At 40.9% G+C, this 15,143-nt stretch overlaps 1 protein-coding gene across 1 annotated transcript in view; it reads right to left on the bottom strand.

The window, feature by feature from the left end:
* Positions 1 to 15,143, bottom strand: part of mtnr1aa (melatonin receptor 1A a) — a 31,891-nt gene that overhangs the window by 14,329 nt on the left and 2,419 nt on the right. The gene's annotated exons all lie outside the window — the stretch shown is intronic.

Below are 15,143 nucleotides of genomic sequence, written 5' to 3' on the forward strand. Positions count from 1 at the left end.
GCCACTGATTTTGGCACTTAAATCAAAATAAATATATTTTGCAACAATACTTTCTTTCATTTTTTAAATGTTGGCATGACTGGGTTTCACAGCTGACATAAATGATTCCTTTGCACGTTAATAAACCAGCAGCGACAGCATAAAATGCCACAACACAGCACAAAATTTGATCAGATCAATCAACAATAATTACAATACCAATTTTCTGCAAGTGATGCAAACTGAAAATCAAAAGACCAAACTGGGTTTGAAATTAATGTAAAATAAAATAAAATAAAGTGCACACACAAAACACACACACGACACACACAAACCGACATCAACTGATTACAGGGTGGCTTGGATTCCCTTTTGCAATTCCCAGGCAGCTTGATCCTGTAGGAAGATTGGATTGATCCCATTTATGTCATTTAGGTCCCTTGAAAGCAAGTATTTAATGAGGAGTCACGGCCACTCATTATGAAATGAGCACACGCATCATGCTTCAAGGTTATCAACGTTATTTTACAATATAAAGAAAAGTTATGCTAAAGTAAAATCCAAAATGTCTGTTAAAAATTGTAATTATGGCAACATTAATTATGAATACATTATAAACAAACTTTCAGTGGCTGCCAAATTAATATAAACCGTTAACTTTAAAATTAGTTAATCCTTTTATCCAAAGCCTGAATGAATGTCCTCTTTCCTTCAGTTCTTCACATTAATAAGATGGCCATTCTTCTGTTATTGATTTCCTTCTAAGGAAAAGTTCTGGTTAATTAACAATAAAACAAACATAAAACTATAAAGAGCAGAGGAGGCTCTCTGAATTGTTTCCTGTATTGGGGAAAAAAAGCTGTGATCAGCATTAAATTCATTACTCGTAAGAGACAGGAAGGGAATCTGCCCCCTCATCAAAGGTCAAAAGTTTGTACAGTTAATGAACACCCATTACTCACAATACTTCCTGAACTGACACTGAACTTGGTTACGTTAAGGAAAACACAAATGTAGGGTAGCTGCATAGTGGGATGGGACGTACGAACTAAAAGCACCACATACTTTGTATATCAGACTGATGATATACTACCTTTTTTTCCCCTGATAATGTAAATAAAATGTGACAGTACGAGACTCTGCAGTAGTAAGAGTGCCTGGAGTTCAGTACAGCGGTTGTAGCTTATCACACCGCACAGCTGATGACGAGTGTTTGTGTGTGTGTGTGTGTGTGTGTGTGTGTGTGTGTGTGCTGTTTGCTCCACTTTCTCACGACAGCTGCTGTACAATTTCAGGATCTTGTTTTGGGTGAAATATTTGCAGCATGGTATTAGAAACCATGAATCCAGTGTTTTCACCAGCATCTCAAAGCCATCTGTTGCCACAGCTTGGATCTTTAAACATACAATATATGATGCGTTTGAAGACCTCTCATTTTAGCTTGCTGTGCCTTAACTCTGCACTAAACAGTATTTTTGAAAAGGTGGCACTTATAGTTACGAACCCATGGAGAAATATCAACCATACCTACAGTTTCCCACAGTGCTACAGAGTAAGTTGTTTAGCTTTCTAGAGCTCTTAATTTTTCTGTTTGGATTCACTTGCATTGTTCTCATCAACCCATGTCTGACAAACAGATTGTTAAAAAGTACTTCCTGTACCTACCCAGCACCAACCAGCAGAGGAAGTTAGTGACATGAACAAGGCAGCCACTAAATAGACAGATATTTCTTCAGAAGCAGGTGGAGACCAAAACAGAGCTTAAAGGAGAGTGAAAATTAGATTTAGGTGCATACAAACAAGACATGACAGACAAAAGGCAACACAACAACCTTACACAGTGATAACATCTGCATTTACTCCAAGTATTACTTGTACCAGAGATGAAGATCGTTCTCAGACATTAATCGTGCTCACTGACGTGTTTCCTTTCGAGAAGATTTAAGAAGCTGCGGCCCTGTATAGTCTGAAGATTCCTTAATCTTCAACATCCAAATATTTGTAAAGGAAGTGTCCTGTTTTTGAACAAGTTCTCTATCATTTGGTCTTGCCTCTGTGACTCTGTGCACCTCCTCTTCTTCACCAAGAGTTCCTCAGCAAGCACATGAGCATTTCCTTTAGCATAAAGTATGCTGACATGTTTTATTGATCTATCAGTGACACTGATGTTCACAGTGCAATTTAAATGGCAATTCACATCCATGGTACATATATTTCCACCATGGTGCCTGTTTTCAGCATGATATGCCTGAGAGAGGATTGTACAGTTTTAGCTGATGGATTTGCAATGCATGCAAGTCTTGAGACTTTCCAAAGCCAACAATCCTTTGTATATTTTCATATATTGTTGTTGTTCCCATGAAAAATTGAGGTCAGACTAGAGCTTTAGCATCTGTTGAGCTTTATTATATATGATTAATTTGTGCGGCAGTTTGTTTTTTTTTTTTTCCCATCATCCTTTCTGACCCCAATTGACCTGAAAGGGCTCAGTGTAATCTCCTTATCCCATAGTTGGGATTCTTTCTGCATTTTTTGAATGTCATCTTTTACTGTGTTTTCAGACTTACATACCATAAATTTGAAGGCTTTGAACAGATGAGCCGTATTTTATTTTTGTGGTTAAAGGCTTATCTTACCCCTTTTTTTTTCTGAGTGTCACTCTGAGCATAAGCTTTGGACACAGTGTCTAATTTCCTATTACTGCATGTAACAGCTCTGCTTCAAAGTCACATACAGCGGAGCCAGAATGTCATATTCTGACTAATCCCCATATTAAAAACCCTCTATCTTTTTTTGCATCGCTACTATTTTCCGCATTTGTGCTTCTCTCAAACTCGCACCACATCCTGTGCAGTCATTCCTATCTTAATTATGACGACAAGATCAAAAGTTCACTTAAACATACAGTGCTTGTGCGTGTTCAGTCACATAATCGTGTACACACAGAGACTGTATCTGCGTGTGGAAAGAAGCTTCATGGACCGACAATAAATACGCAGAAAAATAAGCATCATGTGTAAACACACGGAGCAGCAGCTGGGAGACAGACATCAATCACCCACCCACGCCTGACACACAAACTCTCTCTCTTCCAGTCTGCCTCGTCTCACAAATATACACAACATTGTCCAACGACGACATCAACGAGCCAGTGGTAGAAAGGAGGACTCAAACAGTGAACGCATCACTCCTCCACGATGTTTCTACCAGTCTTTGTTTTCATACAGAAAACAAATGGCCCCTGATGGTGATGAGTTTCTCTTTGTGTTTGTTGTTGTCTGTGTTAGGGGAAGCAGATAAGCAAATTCAGCAACATGCAAGCACAAGCAGTTGCACAGTTGGTATATTTTTTAATTCTTGAATAATCCCTTAATTATTTTTTCATAAAAACAAATGATTATTGAGTCTATAAAATGTCAGAATATAGTGAAAAATAGTTCCCAGAGCCCAAAGCGACATCTTCGAATTACTTGGTTTGTCATACCGACAGACCAAACACAAAAGTTAAAGACAAGTCACAAATCTTTGCGGATCAGAAACTGGATTTTTTGTTCGATAAATAATGTTAAATTTGACAAATCAATGTTTTTTGTAAACAACTGATCAAATATATGTAAGTTCTTGTCAGCTTGGAAGCGCATTGCAGCAGCTTTCAGCGATTCGTTTTGGTGTTTTATTGGTTTCATCAACTTCATTTCCAGCTGCAGCAGGAAGCTGTTTTAACTAAAGAAAAAAGCTCTGAAAAACTCGCTGTCCGCTCTCTACCCAATCCCAAACAATAAATCGCTTAAACTTCGTGAGCGGCTGGTGCACATAGTGGAGCATTAAGCATCCGATCATTTTCCTCAGAGTCATTGGGGAGATAAAAGCAGAGTGAATACTGAACCTAAGTGAATGTGTCTGTTGTCCTGATCCTCAAATCGACCCTCATAGGAACACACACACACACACACACATTTAACAGGCCTAAAATTACAGCACAGGGCAGTAATTTGGATTCTTGACAGGATGATTTAGCTGACGCGGAATTAATGGACACAGATGATGAATGAATGATCATTTAGTCGTGTTGGATCTGATGATACTGTATTTAAGCCTCTGTACAGAATAGCTGACAGCATCTGCTGCAGCCCTTTCTGAAACCTAATTGAATTACAAAAGAAGGGGAGGACAGACTCTCATATTCAGCTTTCACAATAATATGATGCGCAGCTCTCCAAACATTTTTCACCCTCAGCAGGAAAGATGTTTGCGTCCTCCGGCAACATCATCACCTTCTCCCTGAAGGCGTAACAGCATCTCTCCACTCCAGTTTCCGTCCCAGCAGAACACTGTGGGCCAAAATCTGTTCTGATGTAACCATTTGATGTTACTGAAGTCTCCGGTTTAGTTACATCAAATCTAGTCCAGGGGATTTTTTTTTAACATAACCTTGACCCCAAAACTGAGGATAATTTTGTGTTGTTGTGAAAGAGCAACTTAACAGCTCACCCTGCTCTCGTTATTCCAGTCATAATGTGATTATTCCTGGTGTGGTTGCCAGTTCAAACTGACATGCTGTGCAGCATCTGTCTGATCAGTAACAAGTATTGTCAAGTATGTCAGATACAGATACTAAAAGATCTGAAAGTCAACCATTTAAGTCAGTTTAAAACCAAAAATGCCAAACATGAACTTGTTTTATTGTCTCATAGATTAGATTTTATTATTTTCTCTGGTTTATGTCATTGTGACTTGGATATCTCTGAGTTTGAGGCAAAACAAGAAAACTGAGTGTCAAGTTGGTTGTGGATTTTCATAAACAAGAAGTGTGTTGATGTGGTCTTTATTAAGAGTAAATGCTGAAGAGTACAGCCATAACAAATTAAAAAGAGCTGAAATGAAAATAATAATTATAAACCTGCCATGCTGATTACACTAGCTGAGGTGTGGACAGAGAAAGAACTTTTACACATTAACACTTTTCACATTTTAAAAATTAGTTAGCAAAATTCCTCATCTACCTTTGTAATTGGAGGTAATTTAGTTTTGGAAACACAGCATTTTTTTGTGCGGTTTGGTAAACTGTACCCAAAGGTTTGAAAATCTTTGTTCTGAAACTGTTCATTTCTAATATGAATGATAGATCAAAAAATAACCATGAGAAAGTTGCCAGTACCGCCAAACCCACTGTTGGTCAACACAGCTTTAATCAGCATTTTGTCAGGTTTAATTCCTCGTTTTAGTCCTCAGGTGTATAGTTAGACTGCACGGTTGTCATGGCAGGGAGCTGAAGGAAATAAAAAACAAGAATCCGACAGCCCAAATGGATAAAAGATGGTGATTATTTAGTTTCGATGCATTAGGGATCCTGAAACAAGGCTCTGATTAAAGTGATTATGTCTTTCTATTGTCTGCTGGGTGCTGAAGCAAGCAGTTAGATGTTATAAAGATTACCTCAGGCACTGTGTTTCTGTGTTCTGTTTTTGCTACTTTGGAGATCTTCCTGTCCGAATAACAATCAAAAATCCCTTAATATAACTTAAAGTCAGTTTGAGAAATGCACAGGCCTGGGCAGAGGAGCTGATAGTGTCAGAGCTTCACGATTCTCAGGAAACAGACAATTTGGAAAGCTAAATGGTCTAAACTAATGGCCTGACTCTTACCACGCTCTTACCGTGCACTGCCGTCAACAAAAACACGATCCTCTCGTTAGAGCTCAGAGCAGGTACGGATGGTGACCCTGGCCTGACAAAATGTGCAGCCTACACAGTAATGTTGGTGAAAAGTGACCGCTCAGCCCCCTAAACGCCATCCCTTATTCATGCATAAAGAGAAGAACAAAAATCTGTGTTATAGTATTATATGTCCTGTTAAATAAGATTTGCCACTGACTGCTCTGATGTGAACGCTTAACTTTCCCTCAGCACGCCAGATATGTCTCTCGTTAAGTCAGTGAACGGCAGCCACAGCAAAACCAAAACGTCCAATCTGACACTGAATCGCACATAACGCTTCTATTTAAAATTGGATTTTGTAAGATATTAGGTCGACTGTGGCAGCAGAGTCAGCAAAGAGTGTTTTAATGAATGTCCCCAAGCAGCGATGATATCAAACACATCTACTCACATCTACAATTTGATCACAGTGCAATATTTTTCCATGAAGTATATCATATTATTTCTTCATAATATCATATTATTTCTTCATAATACTACATGCCACATGAGGTCTCAAAGGCACCGAGTCTTGGACTAGTTCACTGTGCACTGAACAGCATTAACATCTAACTTCCTGCTGCATAATTCCCTATTAATTTTGGACGGCACCCAAAGAACGCTGGAGTGAACCCAAGTGAGTGTGTCTGAAAGTGTGACAAAATACACTCATTTAGACAATAATCACGGGGAGCGTGTTTATGGGTCATTAAAAGAAAGCATACTGTGATGAGGAAATCTCGCACACTAAGCCTCTGCTCATTAGACTGACGCGGAGGACTCGACTAATTACTTTACAAACGTGACAGGCCACGAAGAATGTGTCATAATCTGCCTCTTGAGAGTTGGTGCACACCTCCGCGCTGCTAACTGTGACTGGTATTACCAGGAAATTGCAGTAGAAAGACTGTTCATAACGTTGCACGTAAAGCAACGTGCAGGAGTCACTGACACTGAAGTAACCACGATAAAAGCCCCGAACAACACAAGTCATTACCATGCAGTCAGTTATACAAAGTGGATATTGAGTTAAATGATCTTAAGTGATGCAAAACAGAGAAATTTGGACTCCATAATCGAGATCTAATAATGGAAATATTCATTGGTGATTAGACTGAATTAAACGGATGAGTGACTCTTTTCTCAAATGAGCAGTTAATGACAGAATTAGCCGTGGATGACAACAAATCATTACGCAACCATAAATGCTGAATTAAAAGTGTGTGTTCAGTGCACTTCTAAGCACCTTTTCAGAATATATGAGCACATGACTGACCGGTTTTAGCTTATCCCCGTTTCCTAGCATCGACTCTGACTGATTAGAAACAATAAGAAATGCAGTGTAGAAATATCAAAGAGTAATTTAGTAATTCTCTAATTTAAAGTAATTCAGAAAGTGTCTCCATCATCATTAAATGGGGACACTTGAATGAATTGTCGCACACGGCACGCGCAGCTATGTCACAGTTCTTTTAAAATCTACATTACTTGAGCTTTGGCCACTTGGGGGCAGCATCAAGATAATACTGAGCAACGATAGTATTCAGTTGTGTACACTTTACATGAATCTAAGATAAATATTCACTCACTTAAAGCCCCTGAAGGGAGACATATTTGGCAGCTAAATGTTCTACTAGTTACCATAGGTATTAAAAAACTGATTAAATCAGTTTAAATGATATAATTTGCAAGACCTTCCTGTAGGTATGTCTTAATAGCTTGGGGCTGTACACGATTCAGTCCACTTCATTTAAAAAAGAAAGGGTGAAGAAATTAAAAATTCTTCACTGATTGATATATTTTCTTGAAAATATTGCAAATATTTGTCGAACATTTTACTGATGATTGCTTAATCCCCCGTCGACTTTAAACTGGATAACATGTTACATTCTTTGCATTTTATGATACTGATTCCCTATGTGATACTTTGTTTCTGGTTCACAATATTTTTTTGCTTCTGGTTATTAAACGATGCAAAATTTCACAGAAGTTTTCCGCAGAAATTCGGGGTGAATCCTGCTTTGTGCAGACTGAAGGACCAAAGGTATTTCCACAAATGTCTTGCGAAATACACTTTTATTTTTCTTTATTTGTCCAGACTCTTTTCTTTTCACATCCTTATTTCATTTTCTGACAGATCTTACACATGTTCCCCAAATTCTGACCCCTCAGCTCCAAAGTAGAGATAATAACAAACAAAAAACTTTTCCTATTTTAGACTGGGTTTGTTACTAAATTTAAAAAGACAACAGGCATCTCTCTAACCTCAGGTTTATAATTAGAATTTTGTCCTCAAATTGGCTTTGTAGTTACTGAAATTGCTGTTTTTAAAATGGTGCAGTCATCCGGAGTGTGTAGGCACAACAGCGTTGCGTCTGAACCCAGATGCAGTGGTCTGTTAAGGCTGAATGGAGCAGCGTTCATAGGGTTACATCAAATGGCATTCATGTGTCTGCCATAATAATCATCATTACATGCCATTCAAGTGAATCCTCCCGTCGGCTCACATAGAGACTGACGAGGCTTAGTGATTGAGCTGTTTGCTTGTTAGGGCTCTGGGTGAGCTGCGTGCTGTTTTTAGACCATTAATGATTAAATAACAAAACAGACACGAATAAGGGGAAGAGGTGGATGTCAGTGCGTGTGCGTGTTTGTGCGCGCGCGTGTGTGTGTGTGTTTGTGCACATTTCACCGACCCTGGATATTTTTCAGTTTCTTAGCAGTCACACAGACTGACACATTCACAGCTGGAAGCTGCCGAGTCCAACCGCAGTCTTCCATTGCTGGCCACAGAACAGAAATGGTGGACTAAGTGTTTCGTTCAAGGGCACCTTGAACGCAGAAGAGAGCGTTCTTCCCTGATCTGATTCTCCTAACTGGGATTCGAACTGGCAACTCTCTTATCACCTCTAACCTCTGAGTTCCTCCTGCCTCTCTTATGTGTGTGTGTGTGTGTGTGTGATCAAATAGTTGCCGCTCTACAGTAAACAATCTACAGTATGCATGTGTTATGCACAGTTCCCCTTGGATGAGCATTAGGTTTTACTTGATCTCACTGCCTTAAGCTTCCCATGTGCGTCATCCCAAGCTCCGATCAAGCAGACAGAAGTTTTCACTGTATAAAATTGTAAATGATTAAAAATAGCATGTGGAAGCACGGGAAAAAAAGAAGAGATGGTAGCTGGAATGGGAGGAATGGAATCTTAAATGGCTGCGAATATGGTCTCTTGCATGTATAGGTATTTATAGGCTCATTATGTCTTTCTTTTGAAGTGAAAACACACTCTCCTCCATGAGTGTGTGAGACAACGGGACAGACAGAGACAGAATGAGAGCAAGAGGACAGAAACATTCGCAGGGGGTTGCGATGAAGACCAGATGCCAGACGCCTGCTCTTGTTAAATTTGACCATGCCAGGCTGGTCATTGTTTCACACTTTTCAAAATAACAAGCTTAATTCATTTTGCCCACTTGGCCATTACATAATCTGGATTCCACAGGGTTTGTGTGATAACCGTCGTATTGCTTGACTAACTTGATGCAAAGCGCTATTGGCAGAATTCCTCTACAGGTATGCGGTCTGACAACATAACGTCCTTAGAGAGCGGTGGGGGTGTTGGATCAGAGTGATGCAAACAGACAGGGTGTCATGGAATATGAAGCCTGGAAGGTCAAATTTAAGTGAAAATAGAAAAATCGAGTGAGCGTGTTTGAGAGGGTGAGTAAGCTTGTGAGGAGGAGGAGGAGTACAAAGAAGGTGGGAGACTGAGATGAGGCGCAAAACTTAAGAGAGGGGAATGCCAAACGCTGCGCAGAATGTACAACCGGCAAAAGAAAGAAGCCGAATGGTGCGTTCTCAGAGGAGAGATCTGGAAAAGCAGCCTGCGCTCCGATCATACAGCAGATGCAAATCATATATACAGAATGGATTACCGCCAGCAGGCTTTGTGTGTACAGATAATCCTGCAAATATTAGAAAAGCAGGAAATCGTCATGAAGCTGAGGCACCTTGTAAAGGGTACACTAAGTCAAATGAGCGCTTTCCAGGGTCAATTTTTCCTTTTCAGGTGACCCTTGCAAGAGGCTTAAGCCCAGCACGACAAGGTGGCACCTGCCAAGTCTGAAATAGCGCGGTCAAATAGAGTTTAGCTGACTAACTAACTAACTTTTTTTTGCAGACCAATTTTCCCATGATTGTTGCTATTAATATTACAAAAACATGAACCCAGTGCCCCACGACGGAAGCAGCAGACTAACACGACAGAGACGGCGATACGCTGTATTTCTCAGGACCAAAACAGAAATCCTCTGTCTTTTTCACTGATTGCTGCTTTGTATGACAGGCTCGCACTGATCTGCTGCTCTTTATCTCCACTATCATGCACTGTTGTGAACCTTTCCCCTATCTCTCACTCCCCTGTCGAGTCTAAGAGTAAAAGGCGGCAGCAAACAAGCCGGACAAGGTTGGCAACACAAACAACGATAACATCATGCACACAGTCCCAGCAGCGGAACCAGAGCCACGCATATATCTGCTACCTAATTAGATCTGTGTGCGTGTGTGTGTTTGATTTTTAATCCTTATGAGAGCCAAAAAGCCCCCTGACAGGAAATCTGTACAAAGTAGATATGCAAGTTGGGCGCAATTAATGAAAACGTATGAAGTCTTTTACATGTTTCGGGACACGCAGGAGCACTGAAAGAAACAGTTAGTGCTGACTGCAAGTTATCAGGTGCAAAGCAGCCTTGGGGGACACTAGCAGGCGCTCCTGTTTTCCGTGTCCTGGCTGACAGCTGGGGCATTAACTAATCTATAGCTGGGAGTTAAGTGCCTCATGAGTAAAATAAGAAGATTTTTATCCCATCCCATAAATTAATTGCAAAGTCATGACCTGCTGGCTGCTGTGGGTGCCCAATTAGTCTGTGTTTTTCACCCACTGAGTGACTTTTCCTTCTTTTCTGATACTGTTAATGCGCTCCACCATACTGTGCCGGCTCTGATGCTTATCACAGCAATCACCACAGAAACTGACAAACCCAGTGAGCAGCTATGACTTCCGCGCCTCCGCGTAGCTACCAGAGAACAGCAGGAATGGCAGGATGCTATCAGCCAGATATGAGCTTTAATTAAAGTTGCCTTATTGCATTAAGCTTTGCATTATCTTGTGTTTTTCTTCACATTACATTGAGCTTTAGGATAAACATTCAGGATGGTATCAAATCCAAAACTACTGTAACAGTCATTATGAAAAGCACAAAATATGCGACTGCTCGGAGGCTGCGTTTATTTTTTAGGAGTCTAATCAGATTATGTCTTGGTAAAAAACATGCAGTACATACACTGCAGTACCTGTTATGTCAACGTCAGCGTACAGGCGTACCCTCTAACCTGTGGATTCTTCGCTTATTGAGGGCCCCTTTCAAAACGTGAGGCCCACTTGAACTCCTGCTAAATGCTGCTATGCTTTACAGAAAACCTGAATCTGCCTCACAGACACAGGAAGGACTTTAAAGACGGGTGTTTTATGACCGAAAAAGATGCTTTGAACTTGAATAATATACAGCAATTGTTGGTTGCTGTTTTTAAACACACCGTTAAACAACGATGGAGAAAGATAGCTAATTGGTGAGTCTCATTCCCAGGTCATTTAATCACCTAAATGTCTAAACGGTCAGTATTTGATGTCCTGGAAATGAGACTCAACAATCCACTATCTTACTGGATCTGCTAGACAGCCTGGGTCATTTTAAAATTGGAGGTCTCATATTTCCATATTGGATTATTCTGCCAACCTATTTGAGAGGTCACAAAATCACGCTTGCATGTACACATTTTAAAGTCAAATTTTAAATTATACTACTTAAGCTTGTATATCAAATCTGATGCTACTTATTGATGCCAGTTAAGAGCCACTCAGTGTATTTACAGTCAGCTCTGACCACCTAATGTGGTGGTTTTAAACGTTGGTGGCGGGGTCAGCCATTTTTTTTTTTTTTTTTTTAAAGTGACATATTATGTCATTGGAGGGAACTCACTCCAACGAAATTTGTTCTCTGCATTTAACCCACCCAAGTGACGTGCACACACACACAGCAAACCCGGGGCAGTGGGCGAACGCGTGCAGCGCCCGGGGAGCAGTGGGGGTTAGGTACCTTGCTCAAGGGTACCTCAGCCATGGACACCGGTACGGGGAATCGAACCAGCGATCCACCGGTTACGGGTCCGACACCCTAACCGCTGATCCACGCTGGACAAGAGGTTCACAGGAAATGATGTATGCATGTCATTAAACATGACTGTTTCTAAGTTTGTTTCATTGAATATCAGTCTCCCTGTTTACTGTTCACGCTGTGCTAATGAAAACAGAGCATCCTGTCACTGCTGCTTCACATTAAAAGCTTTCAACTGGCACCAAATCAGATTACAACTTTAGCACAACTTAATCACAGGGACAGGTTGATGAATGTGAAAATCTTAATGCTTCAGCATACCAAGACATTTTGGACAATGCTATGCTTCCAACTTTGTGACAGCAGTTTGTTGAAGGCCCTTTTCTATTCCAGCAAGACTGTGCCCCAGTGCACAAAGCAAAGCTCCATAAAGACATGGTTGGATGAGTTTGGTGTGGAAGAACTTGACTGGCCCACACAGAGCCCTGACCTCAACCCCATCCAACACCTTTGAGATGAACTGGAACGGAGATTGTAAGTCAGGTCTTTTAGTTCAACATCAGTGTCTGACCTCACAAATGCTCTACTGAATGAATGGGAAAAAATTCCCACAGAAACAAGAAGATGTTTCTGTGGGAATTTTTGTGTCACCATTGTGTGTAAAGCCTTCGTAGAAGGGTGGAAGCTGTTATAGATGCAAAGCTGTCTGTGTATTTAGAATGCAATGTCTTTAAAGTCCCTATTGGTGTAATGGTCATGTAATGTCCCAATACTTTTGTCCACATAGTGTACATTATTTTTAGTTATAATGTACATTATAGTTAGTTACAATATCTAAATCAAGTGACAATAAGCAAAACCTTTTCATCCAAGGGGGGCTAATAAATAGCCTACAACACATTTTACTACTTTGGACTGCACGTTGGAAAACTTTTATTAACTTGATTGGCTTTCGCTGACCGAAGTTTCCCTGAACTTCCTGTCCACGGTCAGCATTCACTCAAAGCTGCCATCCCTCAGTGGCTGTGGGTGAAACTGAAGCAGTAGGAGCCAAAGGGAGGTGCAGCAGGGTTCACAAAAGGCAGCCTTGTCATCAGAGATGGGAACACATGATAGAGCCATCCGATATTCATACTGATGTCAGAAGATACGTTACACAGAGTAGCTTGACACTTCCTGCCACTTTTTTTAAAGATTAGATTTTACAATAAAAGGCTTTTGAGCTGGTGTTTGGTCATGCAGGGAACACACAGTTTCAGACAGTAAAACAATAAACACAAGCACTCAAGCATGGGGTGGGGGGGTGGGGCAGATGGTTTCTGAACACAGCAAGAATTGAGAAAAGGATTTTGTTTGAGGAAAAACTGAGGATGCCTTAAGATCTTTAGAGAAGGATTACAAGGACATGGACAGGTGTATCGACGCAAGTGAAACATCGTCAGCAAAGAAATTGATTAAAAGGTAGCCTGTGAATATTCTCATTCATCCAGGTTATCCATGGTTATCTCAAGGAAATTCAATCGAATGTAACTGGACTTAGTTATTTGTCTTTGAAGACGTTTCACATCTCATCCAAGAGGCTTCATCAGAGATGACTAAAAAGGTATTTTTTAAGGGACTTAGATACCTTCTCTCCTTAAGCTCTGTTCCACAACAATTTCAACCCAAAAAAAAAATCATACAGAAAAGGTCGGGCCCTGATAAAGCCTGGTCTAAAAGGCTTACAGTTTCTCACAAGACAAGTCTTTCAAACGGCTTTCCTCATGATGAAAATAAAACAGGATGCTGTGAAATCAACATGTACTGTACAACATCTACAGAAGGGGATTTGTTGTCTTTTCACAGTCATCTCTTTATTAAGCTCCACAGCGCTGAGCCCATTTCCGCTTAGAATCTCCAAACAAAGCCAATGGATATTTAGAAAACCTAAAACGTTCATTTTAATTGGAGACTCGCGCAAATACCACCTAATTCTGCATTAATGCCTCAAAATATTCATTACACGGAGAGCAATAATACTGTAACAGATACCAGAGGTGTAATGAACGATCGGAAATAACATCCTGCCGGCACGCAGCCAAGTCACGCAAAGCTGAGAAAGGATAAACTCGATGTCACACTCAAAAGCAGACAGCCGGTTCTTCGGTTTATTTTGCAACGGCATAGCTCAGTGCAGCAGGGTATCAGTCTGTCACTTGAAGCTGTGAACGGTCCAGTCTGTGAATCGCTGTTTAAACCTCCTGTGCTGCCGCTGTCTGCTGCCGTGAAAACAGAGACGGTGCGACACAAACAAGACCTCCACGCTTTTGTACAGACGCCGGACAGAAGCGACATATCTCTTTTGTTCTCATTCACCAACTCAAGCCGACAACGCAAGTGGAAAGACAGCATGATGCCATTGTATGCCAGCCATCAGAGAGCGCTCAGGTTCTCCAAATGTTAACCTTTTTTTTTTTACAGCCTTTCAAATCAGCATGTACTGTCCTCTTTGACATACAGGATAGAGATGGGTTTGGTTTCCACACAGTGGAAAGGCCTCCAGTGTTTTAAATGTCCAAAAAGAAAGAAATCGACACAATCTACGGGATGAAAAGACGCTGTGTCAGCATTCACACAGCGCTGCCAGGTTTGGTATTTTCATCTGTCATAAAAAGTTACATTAAAGCACCTCATCTTATATTCCATGAGCCAGTGTCTCACAGTAACAGCTTGCCAAAACAGTCAGCTGTGACTGTTCCTTCTTGGCATCTTTTCTTCTTCAGAATGAACTGAAAGATTCCTTTATCTCCAACAGAACAGGTACATTTAATGTGATTTACTGGCAGGGAGCTGAGCTCACAGCACCGATTCCATATCCAGCCATGCAGCTCAAAGCGCTCACCATGTGTTGTTGGCTCACTGGCCATTTCGTGCACTGACGGATGGGTTTGTCCATGCAGAGACAGCAGTGCTGTGGCTGCCTGCAATATGTGGCCACAGCGCCTGCCAGGTTCTCCACTGAGTGTATTTCATTACTCATTATTTAATTTATCTCCCCCGTTGATGGACTGCTGCAGAATCCCGAACAGCGTTTGGTCGGTGCCAAGTAAATGTACGCCCACTTGTTTTTCTTTCTTTTTTTTTTCCACGGAGGAGGTTCAACCTGCTCAACAACAGGACTTGATGAAGAGCTAAAACCCACTCCTGAAAGTTTAGACTGGCGCTCAATCCAAGTCAAATTCAGGGGGCTGCATTTCAAACAATCACCTGCGGCATCAAATTCCCAAAGATGAGGGTTCAGTAAAACAAACGGCCAAC

This window comes from Scatophagus argus, chromosome 2 (genome assembly GCF_020382885.2).
Source record: "Scatophagus argus isolate fScaArg1 chromosome 2, fScaArg1.pri, whole genome shotgun sequence".
NCBI classification, from domain to species: domain Eukaryota; kingdom Metazoa; phylum Chordata; class Actinopteri; family Scatophagidae; genus Scatophagus; species Scatophagus argus.